Genomic DNA, 16,208 nt, shown 5'->3' with positions numbered 1-16,208 from the left:
CTAGGCATATGCCCCCATACGTCCCAGCAATTCGGCAACTTGGATTCCCTACTACAAGCGATTGCCTCACCAGTGGTGGCTTTCACCAGTGGGAGGATACTGGTATGTCTTGTATTGGCGATCTTTACGCGAATGGGCACCTGCTATCATTTGAGGCACTGGTTAAGCAGTATGTGCTCCCTGAGGGCCAATTCCTCCTCAATACTTTCCTGAGGGAGATGCTACAGAACACCTAGGGGATGCCTGGTCCTGAACCAGTCACAGACCAACTCCTGTAAACAATGCACACTATGTGTGCCAGTCGCAGGTTAATCACCTGGCTTACCAAGGCCATATTCACACACACACACAGATATCACTCCTGCCCTTACAGGTGGTTTGGGAGGAGGAGTTCAGAAGATTGCTTCATTAGAGTGAACGGGAGATGGAGCTGGCGTACCCCCAGAGGGTGTTTTGCAATACCAGCCACAAACGTATCCAATTTTCTATCCTTCACCGAGCAAATTTCTCCCTGACAAAAATAGCATGTGTCTTTCCCAGTGCCCCTGATGCTTGGCCAAGTTGTAGCGTCCAGGGTGCTGATCTGAAACATTACACATGTAGTGGCCCTCTGTTCTCATGCAACTGGAGCGCCTCGCGGGCATTATGAATCTGTCTACCTGTGAGGTGGGCACCCTGGGCATATACTCTAGGCTGGTAACCGCAATGCCGCTTCCTTGACTTGGCCCTCACAAGACAATTACATCTCACTGAAAGTCCCAGATGCCCACGACCCCTGTTCAGTGGTTGGCTCTGTTTACCCAATGGACTAAGGCTGAAGCAGCGGCACTGCATAGGGAGGACACACAAGGTCTCAATCCGCGCCCATTGGCCCCTAGCTGGATGCACTATTGATTGACCCTCAACTGGGTTCTTCCTTGCACTCCGATATCCCGCCCTCTTGAGGACTTTGGCTTGATATCAGTGTCCCTCTCCCTCCTATGGGCCTCCTCCCTCCCTCTGGTCCAGAGAGTCTATCCGACGCTGTGGGCACACCTCCCAGCCTCCCTCACATTCCCTCTTTCCCCTCATAATGTACCATCCAGGTCTCTTTTCCCTAGCTGGTGGCTGGAACCGTGCTCCATAGACATCTGAACCTTCATTGTCCGGACCGCCCTCCAATATACGCTTGACCATCGCACCTTTATGCTTTTCATGGTATGCCATTTCACTTTGTATACTGAAACAACCTCAATAAAAAGAAGTGCTTTAAAAAAAATCACAGTTTTCCAGCTTTCTCTTCCTCCCTCTTTCCCCCTTCTGTGTTTTTCTCTCTATTATTCTGGGTTAAAGTCTGTTGAGGCAAAAATAAGTGCAAGTCCCAAACAATAAGTGTTGGCGGGCCCCACCTGCAACCACAGACCCAAATTAAGCACTGCCCCTATCACCACCCCCTTTTGTACCACCTAAGAGGAGAGCATTGAGGGTTCCAGGGAACTATTGCTCAGGTTACCAAATCTGCACCTGAAGGCTGGCCTCACCTGAGCCACATTGACTCTCTGGGCATTGGCAAGCACCTTAGGCGCACCTTAGGCTTAACTACAAGTAGATGTGCGGGGCTAGTGTACTACAGCACACTTATCACATTTGCAATAATATGTGTTTGTCTATCTTAAGCTATGTGTTATATAACACTGCTATTATTATCTCATATATGTTAAGTATGTTTACAGTATAAACAGTATTCAGAAACTAAGAAGCACATAAACCCCCAAACCGAAACGTGATATGTTAATAACACAAAGGACTGGTAAATCTGTTGCTATTGGGGCAGGTTGGCGTTACTATTTTAAACTTTATTTAGACTCACAAAGGACACATGATGTTACTATTTTCTATGCTGTCCCTGTTACATTTTACAATAGTCTATGCTGCCCCCAGTATATTTTACAATAGTCTGTGTTGTTCCCAGTATATTTTACAATAGTCCATGTTGTTCCCAGTATACCCTACAATAGTGCACTGCTGAAGGAATAACACTGATAAAGCACTCAATAAAGGGAAGAAAGGACCACATATGAACATCATAGAGGACATGAATATTTCCATTAGAATTCGATCCTAAGAAAATCCCTTAAGCAAAAAGTGGGGATTGACATTACATGCGTTCCTGTTTGCATTTGACACACACATGTTACCAGGGCTCAATGTGAGTCGATGGTTTGAAGTGGGGCCCAAGCTGCACTTATTTCTGAAACCCAGGGATTATGTTTCCTTATCAGACTTTGATTCAGAGCAACAGAGAGAAAGAAGGAGGAAGAGAAAGACTAAAGAAACGTGACAAAGAGAGAAAGCAGGGATGAAAAAGAATCCTTAAGGATGAGGCAAAGAGACATGGAGTGGCTGGTGACGGATTCAAGACACCGGAGGTGGAAATGAGAATATGCACCCATGGTATTGGGCAGGCCAGCTGTCAGTAGCTCCAGCTGTGGGATTCTGCAGCAAACCTTGGGCCCAACACCTACACTTTTACAAATTAAGCACTTCCAGAGCACCAGGACTATCTAACCTTCCTAGGGGTCTGTTGAATGTGAGTTTGGAACATCTCAGGAAATACTTCATAATTTGTGGTTATTAATTATAAATATATAATTTTTTAGTATAGGGGAATGCTGGTTGTCGAGATACAAAACATAAACAATAAAGTTCTATCCGTATTCGATTGTGTTTATTTATGGTTTTTTTAATTAATATATGTTTGTATGTTCGTGGTGTGTTTGTTAGTAGCTAACCTCCAAATGTGGGGAAAGCACTATCTGTTTTTAAAATACCCCTCACACACTATGAATCCCATAGTGTCATGCTTCATCATGGGGGTCTTCCCGTCCCTTCTATGGGGCGGGGCGTGCTACGACCTACGACTACGCGGGAGCACTAGATTTGGTGAAAGCTGACTGTGTGTGATTCAGTGCTGATCTAAATGATGCTTAAGGTGTGCAATAGAGAGGAAATAAATAGATTAAAAATTCCCTGGCTAGTAGAAAAATAGACTTTCTTAGTATCTCTGGCTGGGAACGTTAAAAAGGGGAAAGGAGAAAGAAACCAAACTAATTATGTTGCACTTTCTACTTGGTCGACATGTTTCATGAGCAGTCCCCAACTGCTAATTCATCAGGACCTATTGTGATTCCTATTGCACTGAGGCTAATGGTTGTAGTAAGCCTATTTCACAACAAACTGACCGCAAAAATAGGATGGTCAGCTAAAAGAAAAAGAATAAGATATATTATATCTTATTAGAGGTTAATTGACCTCTAAAAATTACCAAGGCGGTAACTGTGGAAAGATAGGGGGACAAAAAACACACAAAAAATGTATATGAAGACAGGTATCATAGTGTTATGAGAAGCACACAACATCAATACGTGGAATCATAAGCCACTGTTCTGCCAAAACATGATTTAATCCATCACTGACACTGTTCATGAGGATTGGGCAGTCCACAATAAAACTCTTTATTGTGGACTGCCCAGTTTCCTGCCCCTAAAGCGGCGATAATTTTAACGCCGTTCTTGGTAATATGTCCCTAGAGGAAATAGAAGAGAGTCTCTCTCTCCTTATTGCACGCTCAGACCAAGCTATGGAATGCAAGGGAGACCACGGCATTCACCCAGGGACATAGTGATAAACAAATCCGCCCCATAGCCTTTCACCAGAATCAAAGGGTAGCTCGGGAATCCGAGGGAGAGAGGCGGAGGGAAGGTACGATAAAACTGACCTGTCATGTGTGACCCTCCACGTAATCTTTTAGGTATTAGCCATCCGGTACAGGCCTCTGAGGTACAGGCAACGGCCCCTACAAGTGTGGCACTGGTCCAGGAAGACGAGGGGCCAGATATATCTGACTTAAGAGGTAATAGTATGGAAATCCAAAGGGCAGTAGGCGAGGAGGGAAGGGTGTTGACATGAAGGAGCCAAAGGTTGAATCCCCCCCCCCCCTTGGTGTGCCCATATGTTTTAATATGAGCTAATACTCTGGAACTAAACCATGTATAATCTGCGACCACTGAGCGGCTGATGACAAAAGTTACTCATTGGCTAACCAGAAATGCTAGGGTGACCTATGCTTTGCATAGACATATAATAATGGGCAGAAAAGTTTCATGGATAGGTATGCCCCTCAAAACTTTAGGTGGTGACAACATAGTCATCAGTTTTGACAATAAGCGACTGGTAGAGGGTTTGGTGAAACTACTATCCCATATTTCCATTACAGGCACTCATATTCATGTTCTCCCCTGGGGTTCTTTTACCAGCCAATACCCCCTGTGATTAGAGATTAGGGGTTGGATAGTAATAGTAGTGCCAGCTATTTCCCCCAGTATATACTGCTAACCACGGAATTCAATAGGTTTGGTGTTAGAACAAGAAATAGATATGAGCTACTGGAAGGTTTGGAAGCCCGTGATTGACCGGATAGTAAACTGCAGCTGCCAAAGAAACCTGGATCGCATGAATTTAACTTGGAAGCACCCTAGTCGGGGGTCTGAATTGAGAGTAGAGAGTAACCAGAAGTTAAGATTGATCACATGGAGCGTTGCCAGATTGAAACATAAGAGGGGCAATCTAGATTGGCTCTGTGAGGTGGCAGGATTTGATATGTTATGTACCTAGGAAACCTGGGAAACTAGTCATTTTTTTTTTAGCTGGATATAGTTCATATCAAACGCTTACCACTACATCGAGACCAGGAAGAACACGTGGGGGCCTTTTAACCCTGATAGCCAATACAGCAAATGTAAAGGTTTTAAAATAATGGAATGCATCCCCATATGTCCATATTTTGCTGGGCTCGTGACTTTAGAATCATACATGTATATATTGTTAGGGATAGCGGCATCCAGCATTAGAGATCAATTTATGTTTTCTCTGTTTTGAGTGATTTGTGAATTTGTGCCAACCCATCACTGTATTTATATATTTTTTACCCTGTGCCCAGGTATAGTGGGATCAATAGGGCAACCTCTAGATATTTTGAGCGAACTTTCTAAAAGTACCATTTTCAGAATAGTAACCTATAATTAGACTTAACCATTAAAGACAGTGTTAAATTGCAATTCAAATGAGTCAATACTCTTTACCTGTGCCCCTTACAACATCAATGCCACTATCCTCATCCCTGATGTCTCCCTGAAATACAATTTGCTTGGTGCAGGCTCTCTTCACGGTATCAATGATGTCTGTTTCTGGCTCCTCTACAGCTCTCCATATTATAGGACTGTATCATGATGAATGAAATGCACACCCGCTCAGTTTTCACCATTCTGCTCATGCTGGCCATGGTGTACTTCATTGAGCGCATCCATCACACTCGCAGTGCCCTCGTGCATTCTCCTGAGGCAAGAGATGACCTTGATGGAACTATGTGATCTCACACCCTTATTTTACTGTGCTGATATATTTTTTTGTTTAAATCTTTATATTAGGGTTTTAAATGTTTTGAAATTCCCATGTGGGACATTAGACAGGTAACAGAACAATCAGTACATATGTAAATGTTACTCAACAATTACAATTATGACTCTATATCAGCAGGTTGGCTCCACTCTTCCCTATACGACAGTCGTACATCATGTCCCCTGAATTTGCCACTGGACTATCTCGTCGCATGATGTCGGGTCTGGGTGTGCCTGGTCCCTTGGGTGGTATGATGATGGGGTCAGATGGAAATGCTTCCCCTCCGTCAGTATACTACCCTATATGATGTGTGTAAACGTTAACTTTTGTGTAAATAAGTCGGATTCCGAACTGCCGACTTGAACCGAACCGGTAACCGTAGGAGGGAATTCCTCCTTAAAGGAAAAAGGGAGAGGGTAGGGGGGTCACGATGGGCGGCCGGGGATAAGTGGTAGATGTGGTTGGTGTGCGGGCCAGCTATCGGCCGGTGGGGTCAGACTGTGTGTGCCTCGGGGGAGGGAGAGGGATCTGCAGCATTGGTAGATGATAGAATCAGCAGGGCTGGCTACCCATCCTATTCTAGCCTCACACCGGGGGTGCTACTCGCTCGATGGTGGGGCCTGTGGGCTGGGGTTCGCAGGGTGGGAGTTGAGTCGGCTCGCGGGCGTCCTCTGCGGTTGTCTCTTGCTTAAATTGTATTAGGGGATGCGCCCATTCCATAAAGATTGGGTGTTTGCGTGTACCTTTTACTTCTTCCTCCCTCAGAGTTTCTTCCTCCGCCGCCCCCCACTTGTTAACTGCTCCTATCCAAGCTGATTCTGGTGGTCCTGTGGGAGCCCTCCAGTGCATGGCTATGTTTCTTTCGGCCAGGAGGATAGCTAGGGATGCGAACCGCCACTGCAGTTTTTCAGACTTCTTTTTCCTGTAGATTCCTAGGGCGCACGCCTCCCATGTGGTAAGGTGTTGCAGGTGTACTATTGCTTGCAGTGTGTGGTGTATTTTGTTCCAGTATGGTTGCAAGGGCGGGCAGTCCCAAAACATGTGTTTGAAGGTCACATTTGGTGTCTGACACCGGGGGCATTTGAAGTCTGTGTCTGGGTAGTACCTCTGCAGCTTATCAGGTGTAAGGTAAGCGCGATGTAGAACATTAAACTGTATATTTTTTAATTGTCCGTCCGGGAGACTTTTTTAGGGTATTCTAGCGCTTGGGTCCACTCTTTGTCATGAAAAACTCGGCCCGCGTCGTCCTCCCATGACTGTCTCAGTCTGTCCAGAGAAACCTTAGTTAATTCCCGGATTGCCTTGTAGTGCCATGTCACTAGGTGTCTGCCCGCCCCCATCCGTAGCAGCGTGTGCAGTACTGGGTGTGTTGGGGGTTCTCCATTTTGCAAGTCCCAGTATGTGCAACCGCTGTCTACCAGTTTCCTGTGTGTTAAAAATTGTCCCTGTGGAAGGTCGTACCATTCGACTAACTGTTCATATGTTTTCAGCTGCCCCTCGTGGAACAGGGCTTCCATCTCCGTCACCCCATTGTCGGTCCACACCCGCAGGTCCCTCTCGGTGTAATATTCCTCCTTCCGTGGGAAGCCCAAGGGGAGCAATGGAGAGTATAACGGTTGCCCTTTCGGCATTCTGTGTATTCGCATCATGCATTTGCGGGCTATGGTGACCTGTAGCGGGTGTGTGGGCCGGCTTGGTGCCTGGTGCCTGGTAAGAGCATTCTTCTGATGGCGGGAAGGGGCAGCCCTCCATTGTCAGTAATCGTCTCTCCCATATGCCTCTCGGCCATCCAGTGAGACAGCCACTGAAGCTGCGCGGCTAAGAAATATGATTTAAAGGACAAGACACCCAGACCTCCACCCGTGGTGGGCAATTGTAGTGTACGCAGGGCTATTCTATGCTCTCCATCCCCCCATATCAGTGTTGTGAGGAGCGTATCCAACTCTCGGAAGAAGGACCATGGTGGGATCCCTGGAAGATTCTTAAATTGATACAGCAGTCTGGGTACCATTATCATTTTAGCTATGGCCACCCGCCCAATGGGTGCCAGGGGGAGTGTCTTCCAGAAGCCCACCACGGAGCGAAGGCTCGCCAGCACTCCGCTATGGTTTCCTTCGTAAAGGTCCTCCGGGGATTGGTATAATCGCACTCCCTAGGTATCAAGGTCCACGTGCCGATCTGTATGTCATGAGGTGCCAGGTCAGGACTGAGTGGGTAGACTGTCGATTTCTCCCAATTGACCTTGAGACCTGACGTGTCTCCGAACTCCTGTAAGGTTTGCCAGATCGAGGTGAGATCTCCCATTACGTCCAGAACATAAACAAGCAGATCATCTGCATATAGTGAAATACAATGGAGAGTGTCCACAATTGGGATTCCCCATTTCTCCCCCTCCCGCCGCAACCGTATGGCCAAGGGTTCCACCGCCAGTCTGAATAGAAGGGGTGAGAGGGAACACCCCTGTCTGGTTCCTCTCTCCACCGGGAATGAGCCTGAAATAAGTTTCCCTATTCTCACCCTGGAGATGATGCCCGTGTATAGGAGTTTGGTATATGCCGTCAGTATGGGGCCGATCTGTATTTCCTGCAGGACTGCAAAGTGGTAAGGCCAGGTCAGAGTATTGAACGCCTTTTTGAGATCAAGGATCAGGCAAGCCGCTCGTGGGAATCTGTCTGTTACTTCGTTTTGTACATGAAACAGTCTACGCAGATTATGGGAGGCACAAAGCCGCACTGGTCGGGATGTACCAGGGCTGGGAGGATTTGGCTATAGCGGTCGGCCAGTAACTTACCCAGAATCTTGCAGTCCGCGTTCAGTGGTGTAATCGGCCTATAAGAGGCCGGGAGTGTGGGGTCTCTATGCAGTTTTGGAAATGTTACTACCAACAATTCACTGAACGATTCTGGTAGAATACCCCTGGTCAGGGAGTCTTCGTATGTGTATGCCAGGTGGGGCGCTATCTGGGCTACAAACGTTCTGTAGTCCTCTAGTGGGAACCCGTCTACACCCGGCGCTTTTTTCTTCGCTAGCGAACCTATGGTGTGCTTTATGTCGGAGGATGTGATTTTGCCGTCCAAGAATTTCCTATCTGTCAGAAAAATTGTGGACATGTGTAAAGGACCCAGAAATTGAGTCAGCTGGCACGGTGTGGTCGTGCTGGGTCACAATACACCTCTGTGTAATAGTCGTGGAATATGTGCAAGATGTCTTGCTGGGAGTGTTTGAGATGCCCATGTGCGTCTGCGAGTTCCGTGATAGGATGTGACGTCGTGTTTTGTTTAACCACCCAGGCTAGTAGTGCGCCCGTTCTATTGCCCTCCCTGTGTGCTTAAGCAGCGTAGGTGCGGAAGTTGTATTTGTGCAGGTCTCTCATAGCCTCCGCGTGTGAAAGCTTTGCCGGTTAGAGTTGTGCAAGTGTGGCTCTCCCCTGATCCATGCCCCGGGATAGTTCTGCTAGCATTTTCTCCGCTTCGCTCAGTGTCTGTTCTGTAAAATGTAGAATAGAAAGGGGGATAAACTGCAACTCTGGGGAACATTCCCAACATAGATGACCTACTGAACGGAGCAATACGTCCAAACTGGTTTGCATATATATACTTTAGTTCGTTATTGTGGGGTTGCGGACGGACATCACCCCGGCCTCTGCTGGCACGGCTGCATGGCTATAGGAAACTTCAGGGATGTGTCCTCTGGTATCGCCTCCGTTCTTAGTTGGTTTGACTGGGTTGAGATGCCTCCGATTGTCATGATCGCTGCAGTGCATTTCGGCGGCCCTCAATCTATATCCCCATGAGCGGGAGGGCTCCGTGTCGACTTACGGCTCGGCCTTGGACCACATTGTTCTCGCTGTGTGCCCCGAACTCTCAACAGTCTATTATATCAAGGTGTCGGCTGTCTGGGGAGTTACTATTGGAGGTGTCATAGAGCCTTCTCGGGACGCAGGTGCGTCGCTGCTCTCGTCTTCGGAGCTGAACAGGTGAGGGCCCTCCTCCATATCTGATCCTCTACTCATGGAGTCTAAGGCGGCCACCGCCCGCAGCACCTTCTGATGTTCAGCGAAGATATGTGTTAGGTCCGGGAAGCCCGTCCCAGACGGGCTGGACTGCACCTCGAGCTGCGTCAGGGTGATTTTTCGGGGCCGTCACCCCGTCTGTCTTGTCGCTTGACTGTTTTGTGTGGTTGTGGAATTTGCTCGGCGCAGCAGGTGTTGTTCTATCCAGGTGTCTGCCTCTTTCGGGTCCGTGAAGAAGTGCGTGTTCCCGTTGTGGATGACCCTGGGTGGGGCTGGGGACAGAAGAGTATATTGAACGTTCTGTTGATGCAGGGTGCGTTTAATTGTCTGGAAGGTGGCCCTTTGTCGCTGCACCGCTTGGGAATAGTCCGGGAACAGCATCACCTGTTTGTCCTCTACTTGCAGACGACCATGCTCTCTGGCTGCGTGGAGAATAGTATCCCTGTGCCGAAAATGTAGTAGTTTCATCAGGAATAGCATAGGTGGCAGGCCCGGCCTGGGTCTCTGCGCTGGGACTCGGTGCGCCTGCTCAATGGAGAAGTGGGGGGTCAGATCCATGGCTGGTGTAAATGTTGCAATCCAGTCTGTGATGTACTTGATCGGGTCAGCCCCTTCTACACCCTCCGACAGATTCATAATGCGAATGTTGCTCCTCCGGGAGTGCCCCTCCAAATCGTCCGTTTTATGTTCTAGAGCCTTGATCCGGGATTCTAGATCTTTTAGAGCTTGGTGGTGTTGTTGCACCTGCGGTTCCATTGTTTGCATTGTCGTTGCACTCTGATTCACTTTATCAGTGAGCTTCCTGTGGTCGTCTCGTAAGATGTTAAGATCAGTGGCCAGGGTGTCAAACGTGTGTTCCATCGCCACTCTGGAGTGCTCTATGGCCGCAAGGACTTGGTATAGTTTCCTGGACATGGAATCTTCCCTGGTGCGTTCTTCTCGCGATCTCGTCACCACCGGTGTCTGAGAAGGTGCCTTCTGTGGGCGAACGATGCTGGGGGGGTGGGGCTTCGTCCCGCCGCTTCTTGCGGCTGATGGTGACCCACTTCGGCCTCACCGCTAGGGAGATCCTCCACGATGTCATGTCCGTCCCGTACCCCGACCGCGGGTCCAGCCAGTCGCGGCGAACCAAGACGTGCCCGTCCTGTGTGGGGTTCGTACTTTCGATGGGGTGACGGCACTTCTCACAATGGTATCTTGGGGCTGCCCCTCGCAGGTTCCACCACCTTTCCACCAAGGAAGTTGTTGCAGTGACCTTTGTTCACCGTCATATGGGGGGCACTAGGGTGGCTCTCTGTTTCTGTGTGTACCCGCACCTGCCGCTGCGTTTTTTGCTGTTGTTCACTGTCGCGCTGCAGGCCGCAATCGGGGGGAGCGGAGTGCCACCACTCGTCTGGGCTCTCTTTTTGTGCCCACCAGAAGGCTCTAGAGGCATGCTTGTTAGTTGTGCCTTCCCCGTGCCTCCCTGAAGTCCACAAGACGGGACACCCCCCGGTCGTGTGCCGTGTAGGTAGAGCATCTCACCGCCTCAGCCGTGCTTATCTAGGGCCACCCTGCTGTTCCGATGGTGTGGGCAGCTCGTAGGGCCCAGGGATTACGGGAGCGGATCTGTACCGTTCGATGTCTCCGGGGGTGCCCGGGCGTGGGCTCTCCACTCCTCCCGCCGCACTATGCTGGTGCCGTTGGTGATTCGCCCCTTCTGCTCCCTGTCGTATGCCCTGCTGTTTCCAAATCGCACTCCCGGCCTCTGCTATGAGCGTTGCAGGCGAGTCCTGGGGACACACGCTGCCGACGCTAAAGTGTCTCAGCTTAGCAACGCCGTAGACGTCCTCCTGCTCCGTGTCCCACAGCACAGCTCCTCCGCTAGTGCTGACGTTCCTACCCCCGCCCTGGCACAGGGGAGGCATGGAGGGCAATCTCTCATCCCAGCACGACGGGGCCCCTACCCCGCGGCCCGCCAAGTGTGCGCAGCCCCGGGCCGCCGGGTCAGGGCCGCCGCCACCTCACCTGGAGTCTATGGGTCCCACGTCCTCTCTGGCACCATCTGTCCGCCGAGCTACGTAGTGTTATACCAGGCACCGCGGTCGGTGTGGTCCTGCCCCGCACCACAGGTGCGCGGCGTTGCTGTAATGGCGGCTCCCAGTTCATGCAGCGGGCGGCGCAGTCAGACACCAAGACACTCGTTGCCAGCCCAGAGGGTCGTCTCAGCACGCCATCGCTCCAAATCCCGGATCGTGCCTCTGCAGTCGCTCTTCCCGCCACCCGAGAACTTCTTCACCCTGGCTCCGGAGGAGGAGGGGGGAGGGGGCTCCTCCACCACAGTAGCGTCTCGCCTCGGTGCCGCGGGTCCCCTCTTGGATCTCGGTCATCCTGTCAGGACCGCTGTCCCCCCATCCGAGGTCCGCTGGCTCCGCCTGACCTCCGGGATCCGTCGCCCACCTGAGCTCCGCCAGATCACATCGGCCTCCATACCTACACGGTCGTCTGCCCAGCAATTTCTAACCTTTTGACTCTTCTAGACCTCTACAGAATCATTATTGGAATCCAGGGATCTCTAGTGAGCCAATATTGGAAGCCTTGGACCCCCGGTCTAATCAATTTCTAAGATTTAGACCTCAAAAATGTATGCACCAAACAAGTACACAAATTCACAAACAAAGAAAATCGAAATTTTAATTGTAATGGTAATGTTGGAGCTGTTCTTAATTTGTTTTAATTTTAAAGGATGAAGGGATATGCTAAACTCTAGCATGCTACTTTGCCTTGTTTGCTCCTAATGAATGCTCTCTTTTTGCTGCTTCAATTGAGGCCACCAATCATCTATTTGCTGTTCTTGCACTTCTCCAACGAATCAAGCTCAAGCTATCAACTGAAGTCCAGATTTACTAAAAGGTCACACAACGCAACACAGCAAGACAACTTGCTGCACTGCGTGACAGTGAGAGAGCAGGAACGAGCCATATCTACGAAGATATGATGCATTCCTGCTTTCTACCTTCGCTGGCAGTGCCTTGTACCATGGTGCAAGGGTGCCTGCATTACAGGCAGGATTGTTTTTGTGCAGCAATAGATACCTTTCTGCACAAAATCCCCAGAGACGTTTTTCTCTTTCTACATGTATTGTGGAATTTAGCACATGTAGAAGGAGGAAATAATGGGGAGAAATACAAATATTTCTCCCCGTTACATCTCTGTTAGTAAATCTGGGAATGAGCCAACACCATGGGTGGATGCATGGGAATGCCCATATTCCACCCATGGAAAGTCTTCTTAACGAGAATTAACACAACGCAGCACCTTGCACTGCTTTGCATTACTTTACATTTGCTATTCCATGCAGAGCAGCTTTGTGTGGTTTAGTAATTATGACTTAAGGGCTTGCACTGCCTTGCATCATCTTGCGTGATGCAAGGGCGATACAAACCCTTACTAAATTTGGGCCTTAGGTTTTTATTCTTGAATTTCCAAATCCATCACAATTACAGAATGTTTTAAAATTCTCAGTATCAAATGTTCTTTCTTAATATATATTTGATTAATTATAATATTATTTAATTTCGTAAATAGTGGCAGACCCTTGAGTAGGCGTCGGAGACATCCACGGGCCCAAGGGCCACAGGTTAACAACCACTGCTTTGGCCCATAGTAGCTGTGTAATCCCTGACCCTTATGAAGAAATATTGGTGTAGCCAGTAGACAGTCCTTGAAGGGCAGGCGTTAGAATGAGAAGTGGACACTATAAAACAGGTGCATAATGTATGTCAAGATGGACGTTATGGATCATAACGGTACTTGGTAAATTTCTATATGGAAATGTTGCAAGGAAACTTGTCTCACTGTCATCTGTGGCTGGATGTCTCCCTATACTTCAGCTAATATCTGCTCACTAAAAATATTTCTTGGCAAATATGTTCTCTCTGCTCCTCTGCTTCGTGTCCCTGGCTGATGCATAATTGGTGCATTTCCTATAGCTTTATCAGTGTTTGTACAAAATATTGAGTTTTTAATATTGTGGTACATAAATATGATGTCAAAAATATAATCACTAAATGAAATATGTGTACAGAATATTGTTGTCAAGAATATCTTTTTTTGGTATATAATATTGTTTTTAGTTATATTGTTATACATTTTAGGTGTTTGTATTGTTAGTATAATTGTTATTCATTTTTGTACAGTATTTAGTTTAAAATGTTAAAAACATTTTAAATTAATTTTGTCATTTATAATGTAATATCAGGTTGTTGGGTTTTAGGGGAATAGGGTGTTAAGTAATGTACATTTCAATGTAGTTAGTTTTATTGTTAATTAATGATGTAGTGTAAATGAAATACTTGACTGAATAAGAATTATTTAAATTATGTAACAGTTTGATAATTATTTCATGTATTTACTTTTCATTTATTATTTGTAATGTCATAATATTTTTGATTTATTTGTGATGAACACAGAATTGCTACTGTCTCCTCTTCTATTTTATCTCAGAAAATTAAATCGGATCTTCTTTGGTTACCTTTTACACCTTATCTTGCTACACATGCACCTGTATCTTAAACTACTTCTCCTTCTTAATTCCATATTTTATTTTATGCATTAGCATCTTTTTTTTTTTACTTTCCTCTCCTTTCTTTTACTTCCTCTCTCTTCCTCAGCTATCGTTTTATTATCCACAGTTATATATTGAATACGTATTTATTATTTGAATTATGTGTATTACTTTGACAATGCTGTTATCTTTCTTCTTCTTGTTTTTGTTTATCCTTTAAATTCAATAAAATTCTTTTTAAAAAAATGTTGATAATGTTTTTCATTGCAATAGCAGGTCCTTAGTTTTAGTTGGGAAATAAGTTGGGAAGTTGTTTAAATGACTAATAATTTTATATTAATGATCATTATTTTTTCATTGTTTATGTAATTGATTAGCAAATATTTGAATTGTTTTATTTTTGAATTGTACGATACTTTTCAAAAACTTTTTGCAGTATATTTAAATCTTTATATTTTATTCGTAATTTATATTTTAGTAGTGGTTTGTTGGTTTTGTAGGGATAGAGAGTGAGAAATTAATTAAGGTACAAGTAGGACAAGTAGGAATTTTTAGATTCCCTCTGCACGGCCCATGTACGCACAGTGTTTTCACAGTTTAGATACTGGACACGACCTGTTGCAGCCTTCAACTCCTCTTACAAGGTTTTTTAGCCGGGGTCACGATAATGTTTCTTTTGGCAATCTGTTATTCAACCAAAGGTTACAGGTTTGTTATAGTTAGTTTCAGATTTTACACACAAAAAACAAAGAAATTCAGCAATTATAGCTATAGTTATCTCAAGTATCAATAATCTGTGCAATAAGGTAACTATAACTCAGACCCTCACCATGCACTGCTAATTACCCCATATATTGCATCTCTCATGAGATCTTCTATGACATCATTGATAAAATCACTGCAACATTTGCAGGATTTAATGTTCACAATATTTTTGAGACAATGTTTTTGTGTCTCAATATTTTTATACCTCAATACAATAGGGCTGATTACGACTATGGCGGTCCTAAGTACTGAAAAATCCGCAGTGGTGGTGCGAGCACCGGCGTACCAGTGGTTCGAACACCCTATTATGAGTTTGGCGGTCATACCGACAAAGGACCACTTTAACCTTCAGGGATCCCAGATCCCCAGCGGTGGGGCAGCAGTCTGAGGCCCACAATATGGTTTGCTGTGCCGCTGCATTTCCTCACTCTCACAGTTTTCATGGCAGTGAGCCCACCATGAAAAGAGTGGCAGTGAGGAAAGAAAAGGGGGCCTACAGGGGCATGCATTGGTGTGCCCCCCTGTAAGCATGCATCCCCAATGTGTGCTACTATGAATATATGCAACCCATGCCTTCATTGCACACTTACCTAACTCCAGCTGCCCGGTCCACCACGGTTTTCCGGTTGAGTGGAGGGAGTAGAGGCGGGGCGAAGGCTGCATCAGCTTCCGAGTCCTTCACTATTTAGGGCGGATGATAGCACAGACGCACAGCATTAAGCAGACTGCATGTACCGTTTTTAATGGGAAAACTGTAATTTGCTTTTTAGTGTTTTAAGCTTTTAAATGTGGTGAGAATATTGCGCTTGTCAGCCGCTTGTCAGCCTTTCCTCACACTACCATTATTCTGTAATTTTGCACATTTGCACACTTACCTAACGCCAGCTCCCTGGTCCACCACGGTTTTCCGGTTGAGTGGAGGGAGTAGAGGCAGGCGAAGGCAGCATCAGTTTCCAGGCCCTTCACTATTTAGGGTGAATGTTAGCACGGACGCACAGCGAACGCACCTAAGGCAAGCCTGTCAATGCCTGGCCAGGATCAAGGGCCAGACCCCCTGTTCTGTCACCTTTGGAGAGAACCACTTACTCCTGACAGGAGCTACTAATGTTAACCAATTCTATTAACAAACACTGCAAACATATAGCGCCCCGATTTAGCAGAGAACAGGGATGCCCTAAATGTGCATTCATCTTCTGTCCATGGCTGGACTTACGTTCTGAAGCTAAACATCTTCACACAGCTAATATGTTCCTCCTCAATTGCAAATTTCTACCCAAACACTCTTTGAAGATCAGGATGTTCCTTGAGGGGGAAAACCCAGACGCGCTTATCCTCACAGAAACTTTGTGACATAGTGCAATGGAACCAGACTTGGTACAGACCTTGGCCCAGGCTTTTACCATTAAACAGTACGATTGGGATGTAAGGAAAGAAGTAGGTATTGCTATA

This window comes from Lissotriton vulgaris, chromosome 2_1 (genome assembly GCF_964263255.1).
Source record: "Lissotriton vulgaris chromosome 2_1, aLisVul1.2, whole genome shotgun sequence".
Taxonomy (NCBI): domain Eukaryota; kingdom Metazoa; phylum Chordata; class Amphibia; order Caudata; family Salamandridae; genus Lissotriton; species Lissotriton vulgaris.
Note: the sequence above shows the minus strand (reverse complement) of the source record.